At 40.9% G+C, this 7342-nt stretch overlaps 1 protein-coding gene across 1 annotated transcript in view; it reads right to left on the reverse strand.

Annotated features, from left to right (window-relative positions):
• LOC112254925 (interferon-induced protein 44) overlaps nucleotides 1-6727 on the reverse strand; it is a 28784-nt gene extending 22057 nt beyond the window's left edge. The window contains exon 1 of the mRNA XM_024427902.2: nucleotides 6590-6727. The gene's annotated coding sequence lies outside the window, so the exon portion shown is untranslated. The remainder of the gene's footprint in view (nucleotides 1-6589) is intronic.
• Nucleotides 6728-7342: the final 615 nt, after the last annotated feature.

Genomic DNA, 7342 nt, shown 5'->3' on the forward strand with positions numbered 1-7342 from the left:
AGCCCCAATTAGTCCTGGGCGAAGAGCCCGTCGAGACCTGGCACATCCAGCAGATGGAGCCATCGCCTCGTGATGTATACTCCGTCTGTCACCAGGCCTCGAGTCTCCCCCTGGTGGCTGACCTGCTGTACGCCACTGTAGGCAGCAGCCTCTCTGTGCTAGTGATGGCTGTTTAAGAGTCTGATGGCCTAGAGATAGAAGCTGTTTTTCAGTCTCTCGGTCCCAGCTTTGATGCACCTGTAAATTGAAGTGGGTCTAGGGTGAGAGGTAAGGTGGAGGTGATATGATCCTTGACTAGTCTCTCAAAGCACTTCATGATGACAGAAGTGAGTGCTATGAAATAGTCATTTAGTTTAGTTACCTTTGTATTCTTGGGTAAAGGAACAATGGTGGCCATCTTGAAGGATGTGGGGACAACAGACTGGGATAGGGAGAGATTGAATATGTCCGTAAACACAACAGCAAGCTGGTCTGCGCATGCTCTGAGTACGTGGCTAGGGATGGCGTCTGGGCCGGCAGCCTTGCGAAGGTTAACACGTTTAAATGTCTTACTCATGTCGACCACCGGAGGAGGAGAGCCCACAGGCCTTGGTAGCTGGCTGTGTCGGTAGCACTGTATTATCCTCAAAGCGGGCAAAGGTGTTTAGTTTGTTTGGAAGCAAGAAGTCAGTTTTCTTTTTGTAGTCCGTGATTGTCTGTAGACGGTGCCACATACGTCTCGTGTCTGAGCCATTGAATTGCATCTCCACTTAGTCTCTTCCCCCACATTTTTCTTGTTTTATTGCCATGAGGTGGGAATAACTAGACTGTTTGTATTTGGCTATATTCCCAGTCGCCTTTCTATGGTTAAATGCGGTGGTTCGCTCTTTCAGTTTTGCGCGAATGCCGCCATCTATCCACTGTTTCTGGTTAGGGTAGGATTTAATTGTCAGTGGGTACAACATCTTCTATACACTTCCTTATAAACTCACTCACCGCATCAGCGTATAAATCGATATTATTCTCTGAGGCTACCCGGAACATATCCCAGTCCGTGTGATCAAAACAATCTTGAAGTGTGGATTCCGATTGGTCAAACCAGCGTTGAATAGTCCTTAGCATGGGTACATTCTGTTTGAGTTTCTGCCTATTGGAAGGGTGAAGCAAAATGGAGTCGTGGTCAGATTTGCCAAAAGGAGGGCGAGGGAGGGCCTTGTATGCATTGCGGAAGTTAGAGTAACAGTGGTCCAACGTTTAACCAGCGTGAGTGCTACAGGCGATATGCTGATAGAATTTAGGTAGCCTTGTTCTCAAATTAGCTTTGTTAAAGTCCCCAGCTACAATAAATGCAGCCTCAGGTATATATGGTTTCCAATTTGCATAAAGACCAGTGTAGTTCCTTGAGGGCCGTCGTGGTATTGGCTTGAGGGGGGATATACACTACTGTAACAATAACGGAAGAGAATTCTCTTGGGAGATAATATGGTCGGCATTAGATTGTGAGGAATTCTAGGTCAGGTGAATAAAAGGACTTGAGTTCCTATATGTTGTTAAAATTACACCATGAGTCATTAAACATGAAACATACACCCCCGCCCTTCTTCTTTCTGGAGAGATGTTTACTCCTGTCAGTGCGATGCACTGAGAATCCAGGTGGCTTTACCAACTCCGACAGCATATCCCGAGAGAGCCATGTTTCCGTGAAATAGAGTATGTTACAATCCCTATGTCTCTCTGGAAAGCAACCCTTGCCCTAATTTCGTCGATCTTGTTATCTAGACTGGACATTAGCGAGTAATATACTTGGAAGCGGTGGGTGGTATACGCACATCTGAAGTTTGACCAGAAGACCGCTCTGTCTTCTTCTTCTCTGGCGGCGTTGTTTTGGGTCAGCATCTGGGATCAGTTCAAATGCCCTGGGTGGTGCGGACAAAGGATCCACTTTGGGAAAGTAATTTTCCTGGTTGTAGTGCTGGTAAGTTGACGTTGCTCTGATATCCAATAGTTCCTCACGGCTGTATGTAATACCACTTAAGATTTTCTGGGCTAACAATGTAAGAAATAATACATTTTAAAAATACTGCAAAGTTTTCTAATGACTAGAAGCGAGGCAGCCCTCTCTGTTGGCACCATCTTGTTTACGCAGTTGTTTATTTTTCTAGAAATAAATAAGATCAAGCCCGAACTGTGCATATTAGGGAGTTGTAGTTTCCAACAGGCCAATATTCTACATAAAACGTGGTAATTAACTACATTCACCATAATCCATTGCATGCCTACTTGTCCTGTCAGTTTGTTTCTTTTATGCCTGCGACATTAGGTTAGTGTGGGGCAGACACTGAGAGTGAGAAGAGACAGAAAAGTGCATGCTCAAAAGGGATAGGGTGCAGTTGCTTCGTGATTTATCTCTACCTGAAAATACATGATCTAAGTGATTGACAGTTGGTAATCAGCAGTCAGCAGTATGCCTAATTTACTTTGAAGAACTACTTAAATAGTGATTTTGTCAGACAGCATAGGCAGCAGCTCTTTGGAGATGAGATGATGACTTGGAATGAAATAATAAAGTTATCAAATAAAACAAATGTAATATACACAACAACTGAAATACTTTATTTAAGTAAAGTAATGTGAATAAATTGCTCAGCACTAGTGGCAGACCATGCCGAAGTACAGTGCATTCTACTGTATCCATATATTTTTTCTATTACACTGAACAAAAATATAAACGCAACATGTAAAGTGCTGGTCCCATGTTTCACGAGCTGAAATAAAAGATCATAGAAATTTTCCATACGCACAGAAAGCATATTTCTGTCAAATTTTGTGCACAAATTTGTTTACATCCCTATTTGTGAGCATTTTAGTATTTATGTCTGTAAAAAAGCGTTTTTGTGGGGAAACACTCATTCTGATTGGCTGGGCCTGGCTCCCCAGTGGGTCAGCTTGGCTCCCAAGTGGGAGGGCCTATGCCCTCACAGGCTCACCCATGGCTGCGCCCCTGCCCAGTCATGTGAAATCCATAGATTAGGGCCTAATTTATTTATTTCAATTGACTGATTTCCTGAACTGTAACTCAGTAAAATCTTTGAAATTGCTGCATGTTGCATTTATATTTTTGTTCAGTATATATTTACTGCCCTTTTAACACATATTTGTTTTAAAGTAGGGATAAAATGGTACACTATTTTACCAGTACACTATTTTATTTTCTATTTTAGGACCCTGAGCGTATCTATAACAAATCTGTTAAAGTTGTTTGATGAAGCATTTGAATCTGACTTTATAAATAAGACATGGATAAGTTAAGTCAGGGAATGCCAAATGAAGTCTGAATTAGGTATGCTTTCATGTGATTGAAATGCATCATACAGGTATTGGAACATTCAGGAAAGCAGGAGAAAGATCATCAGGCAATCATTGGGTATTTCATCTTTTTTTAGAACAGAAGATACAGTGCCTTGCGAAAGTATTCGGCCCCCTTGAACTTTGCGACCTTTTGCCACATTTCAGGCTTCAAACATAAAGATATAAAACTGTATTTTTTTGTGAAGAAACAACAACCAGTGGGACACAATCATGAAGTGGAACGACATTTATTGGATATTTCAAACTTTTTCAAAAACTGAACAATTGGGCGTGCAAAATTATTCAGCCCCCTTAAGTTAATACTTTGTAGCGCCACCTTTTGCTGCGATTACAGCTGTAAGTCGCTTGGGGTATGTCTCTATCAGTTTTGCACATCGAGAGACTGAAATTCTTTCCCATTCCTCCTTGCAAAACAGCTCGAGCTCAGTGAGGTTGGATGGAGAGCATTTGTGAACAGCAGTTTTCAGTTCCACAGATTCTCGATTGGATTCAGTTCTGGACTTTGACTTGGCCATTCTAACACCTGGATATGTTTATTTTTTAACCATTCCATTGTAGATTTTGCTTTATGTTTTGGATCATTGTCTTGTTGGAAGACAAATCTCCGTCCCAGTCTCAGGTCTTTTGCAGACTCCATCAGGTTTTCTTCCAGAATGGTCCTGCATTTGGCTCCATCCATCTTCCCATCAATTTTAACCATCTTCCCTGTCCCTGCTGAAGAAGAGCAGGCCCAAACTATGATGCTGCCACCACCATGTTTGACAGTGGGGATGGTGTGGTCAGGGTGATGAGCTGTGTTGCTTTTACGCCAAACAACGTTTTGCATTGTTGCCAAAAAGTTCAATTTTGGTTTCATCTGACCAGAGCACCTTCTTCCACATGTTTGGTGTGTCTCCCAGGTGGCTTGTGGCAAACTTTAAACAACACTTTTTATGGATATCTTTAAGAAATGGCTTTCTTCTTGCCACTCTTCCATAAAGGCCAGATTTGTGCAATATACGACTGATTGTTGTCCCATGGACAGAGTCTCCCACCTCAGCTGTAGATCTCTGCAGTTCATCCAGAGTGATCATGGGCCTCTTGGCTGCATCTCTGATCAGTCTTCTCCTTGTATGAGCTGAAAGTTTAGAGGGACGGCCAGGTCTTGGTAGATTTGCAGTGGTCTGATACTCCTTCCATTTCAATATTATCGCTTGCACAGTGCTCCTTGGGATGTTTAAAGCTTGGGAAATCTTTTTGTATCCAAATCCGGCTTTAGACTTCTTCACAACAGTATCTCGGACCTGCCTGGTGTTTTCCTTGTTCTTCATGATGCTCTCTGCGCTTTTAACGGACCTCTGAGACTATCACAGTGCAGGTGCATTTATATGGAGACTTGATTACACACAGGTGGATTGTATTTATCATCATTAGTCATTTAGGTCAACATTGGATCATTCAGAGATCCTCACTGAACTTCTGGAGAGAGTTTGCTGCACTGAAAGTAAAGGGGCTGAATAATTTTGCACGCCCAATTTTTCAGTTTTTGATTTGTTAAAAAAGTTTGAAATATCCAATAAATGTCGTTCCACTTCATGATTGTGTCCCACTGGTTGTTGATTCTTCACAAAAAAATACAGTTTTATATCTTTATGTTTGAAGCCTGAAATGTGGCAAAAGGTCGCAAAGTTCAAGGGGGCCGAATACTTTCGCAAGGCACTGTATGTTCCTTGGGAGTCTTCCCTTTCAGGAATTGGGACATAATTGCTAATAGCCCAAACATTTCCAAGGCTGGAGCCAAATTCATAGGAAGAAAACAAATGTAACATGCTATAATGGATTTAGAAACCGCTGGGTGCAAAGTTCCAAGTCATCTGCTTGGTCCTAAAGTGTGCAATTTAACAATTATTCGACCATCAAAAGCAGGGCTGGATCCAGGCAACATAAGCAGTCACATAGGGCCTCTGGCCACTAGGGTCTCCCGACCAAAAACGACTGTTGAGAGTTTGAATACTTGAGTTCGAATAGTACAAGTTCACAAATTGGCTATATTAGTAGAATTGCATGAATTGGCTATTGGCTGTAGTCGCTCTTACTCAGATACAGTATCATTAACACAGCATAAGTCATTTCAGGAAATTAGCTTTAAAACTGCAACAAATGTATCTATGTCCCATGGCAAAATGAGTAGAATTACATGAAATTTGTAATAAAATTGCAAACTTTTCTCTCCGCCCCATGGAAAATGTGTATAACAACACAAAACTTGCTTTAACATTGCTACAATGTTCTCTGAGCCCCATGGCAAAATGTGTAGAACTGCAAAAAAAAGTGGTTTAAAGCAGCAACATTGTCTTTATGCCCAATGGCAAAATGTGTATAATTGCAGGAAATTTACTTTAAAACATATTTCCCACTTAGGGCCCAAATCCCACTTAGGGCCACCCAAAGACTAGAGCTTGCCCTGATCAAAAGGTTTGGGTCTGGAACAAAAACATTTGGGGCTGCAGTCGATGGCTGGCACCCATGTCTCACTGGGCCATGGCTCGAGCAGACCTTCTCTTACTTGGGGCCAAAGGTAGGCCACTGGTACTTTTCAGCTGTCATAACAATGGTTAACTGTGAACTTTAACACCTTCTCATAAAGCAACTGTTTTGATTATGCAGAGGTTGTTGATTCTACTCTTCACATGTCCTCACTGTCAGCCCTAGCTAGGGAAACACAATTTCCCTAGTATAATATAAGGGTGTATACAGTTGAAAAGCAGCATTAGTCCAGTATTCCCTGCCGGACATTTCACACAAAAGTAACACGCTTCGTTTGCATTTCTGACATGTTCCACAGCATGTGAAATTACTTAATAACCTGTTTCCAATACATTTGTAATGTAGTAACAAAAAATGTACTCCAAACTAGCTTGTCAGGTGTTTGTGAAAGCAAAGATGGGTGGAATGCAATTTCACGGGTTACAATTCAATTTGTGTTAAAGTATAATGTCTTATTTCGTATTTGTCATATAGGCTTAATCTGTATATTGTAAACTGCCCCGTAATATAGAGGCTATATACTGTAGGAACAATAGAAGACAATGTAACACATTCCCCTTTTGCACAAATTACAGGGAGCTTCTACAAGCATTGAAATATAGCAATTACATTTTTCCTTTTACATTGCAAATGGGAAGAATATACTGTACTGTATATCAAGTAGGTCCTCTACCAATATTTATCAGTAGAATAATTGGTAATGCCACAGACTTACCTTGTTAGTACTAGTTCCTCCTGAGACTGAGATGCTGATATAGATGTGAAACAATGATTGCAGCTGCACTTATATAGGCTACAATAGAAAGTGAAATTGACTGGTGCAGTGATTTTCACGTTCCAGTGTTAGATATAGAATAACTAGATAATTCTACAAATCTATCAAGTAGAGAGGGCAATCTGGCTCTCTTATTTCTATACCAATTTCCTGTAAATGGTACCGTTACAGGAATAGAGGGGCCATAGTTTCACTTTCAATATGACTCTGTTTTATGACTGTCCCATCTCGTCGAGGATCTAAAGTTGAATGCCGCGTTGGATTCTGCAGGCTGTTGTATTCAAGAAGCAGAATCCTCCATTATAGTTATTGGGAAAATGGCAATATTTGTGGTCAATATTCATGTAAATGTGATTTTTTTCCAGAACACAATTATGGTACCAAAACGTGCTTCTACAGTGCCTTCAGAAATATTTAATTCATACTCCATGACTTATTCCACATTTTGTTGTGTTACAGCTTGAATTTAAAATGGTTTAAATCGTTGTTGTTTTTTACTCATCTACAGACAATTCCCCATAATGACAAAGTGAAAACATGTTTTTATCCAGAAGTTTCCTGGGGAAACCATTATGGGTGGCATTTCCTGCGGAAGTAGCGGTACTGAGTTGACCAGCTGTATTTTTGGTTTTAGAAGCTAACCAACTGGGATAAGGAATAATAAAATATTCACTCGCTAGATGTTGAAATTGG

This window comes from Oncorhynchus tshawytscha, linkage group LG07 (genome assembly GCF_018296145.1).
Source record: "Oncorhynchus tshawytscha isolate Ot180627B linkage group LG07, Otsh_v2.0, whole genome shotgun sequence".
Lineage (NCBI taxonomy): Eukaryota > Metazoa > Chordata > Actinopteri > Salmoniformes > Salmonidae > Oncorhynchus > Oncorhynchus tshawytscha.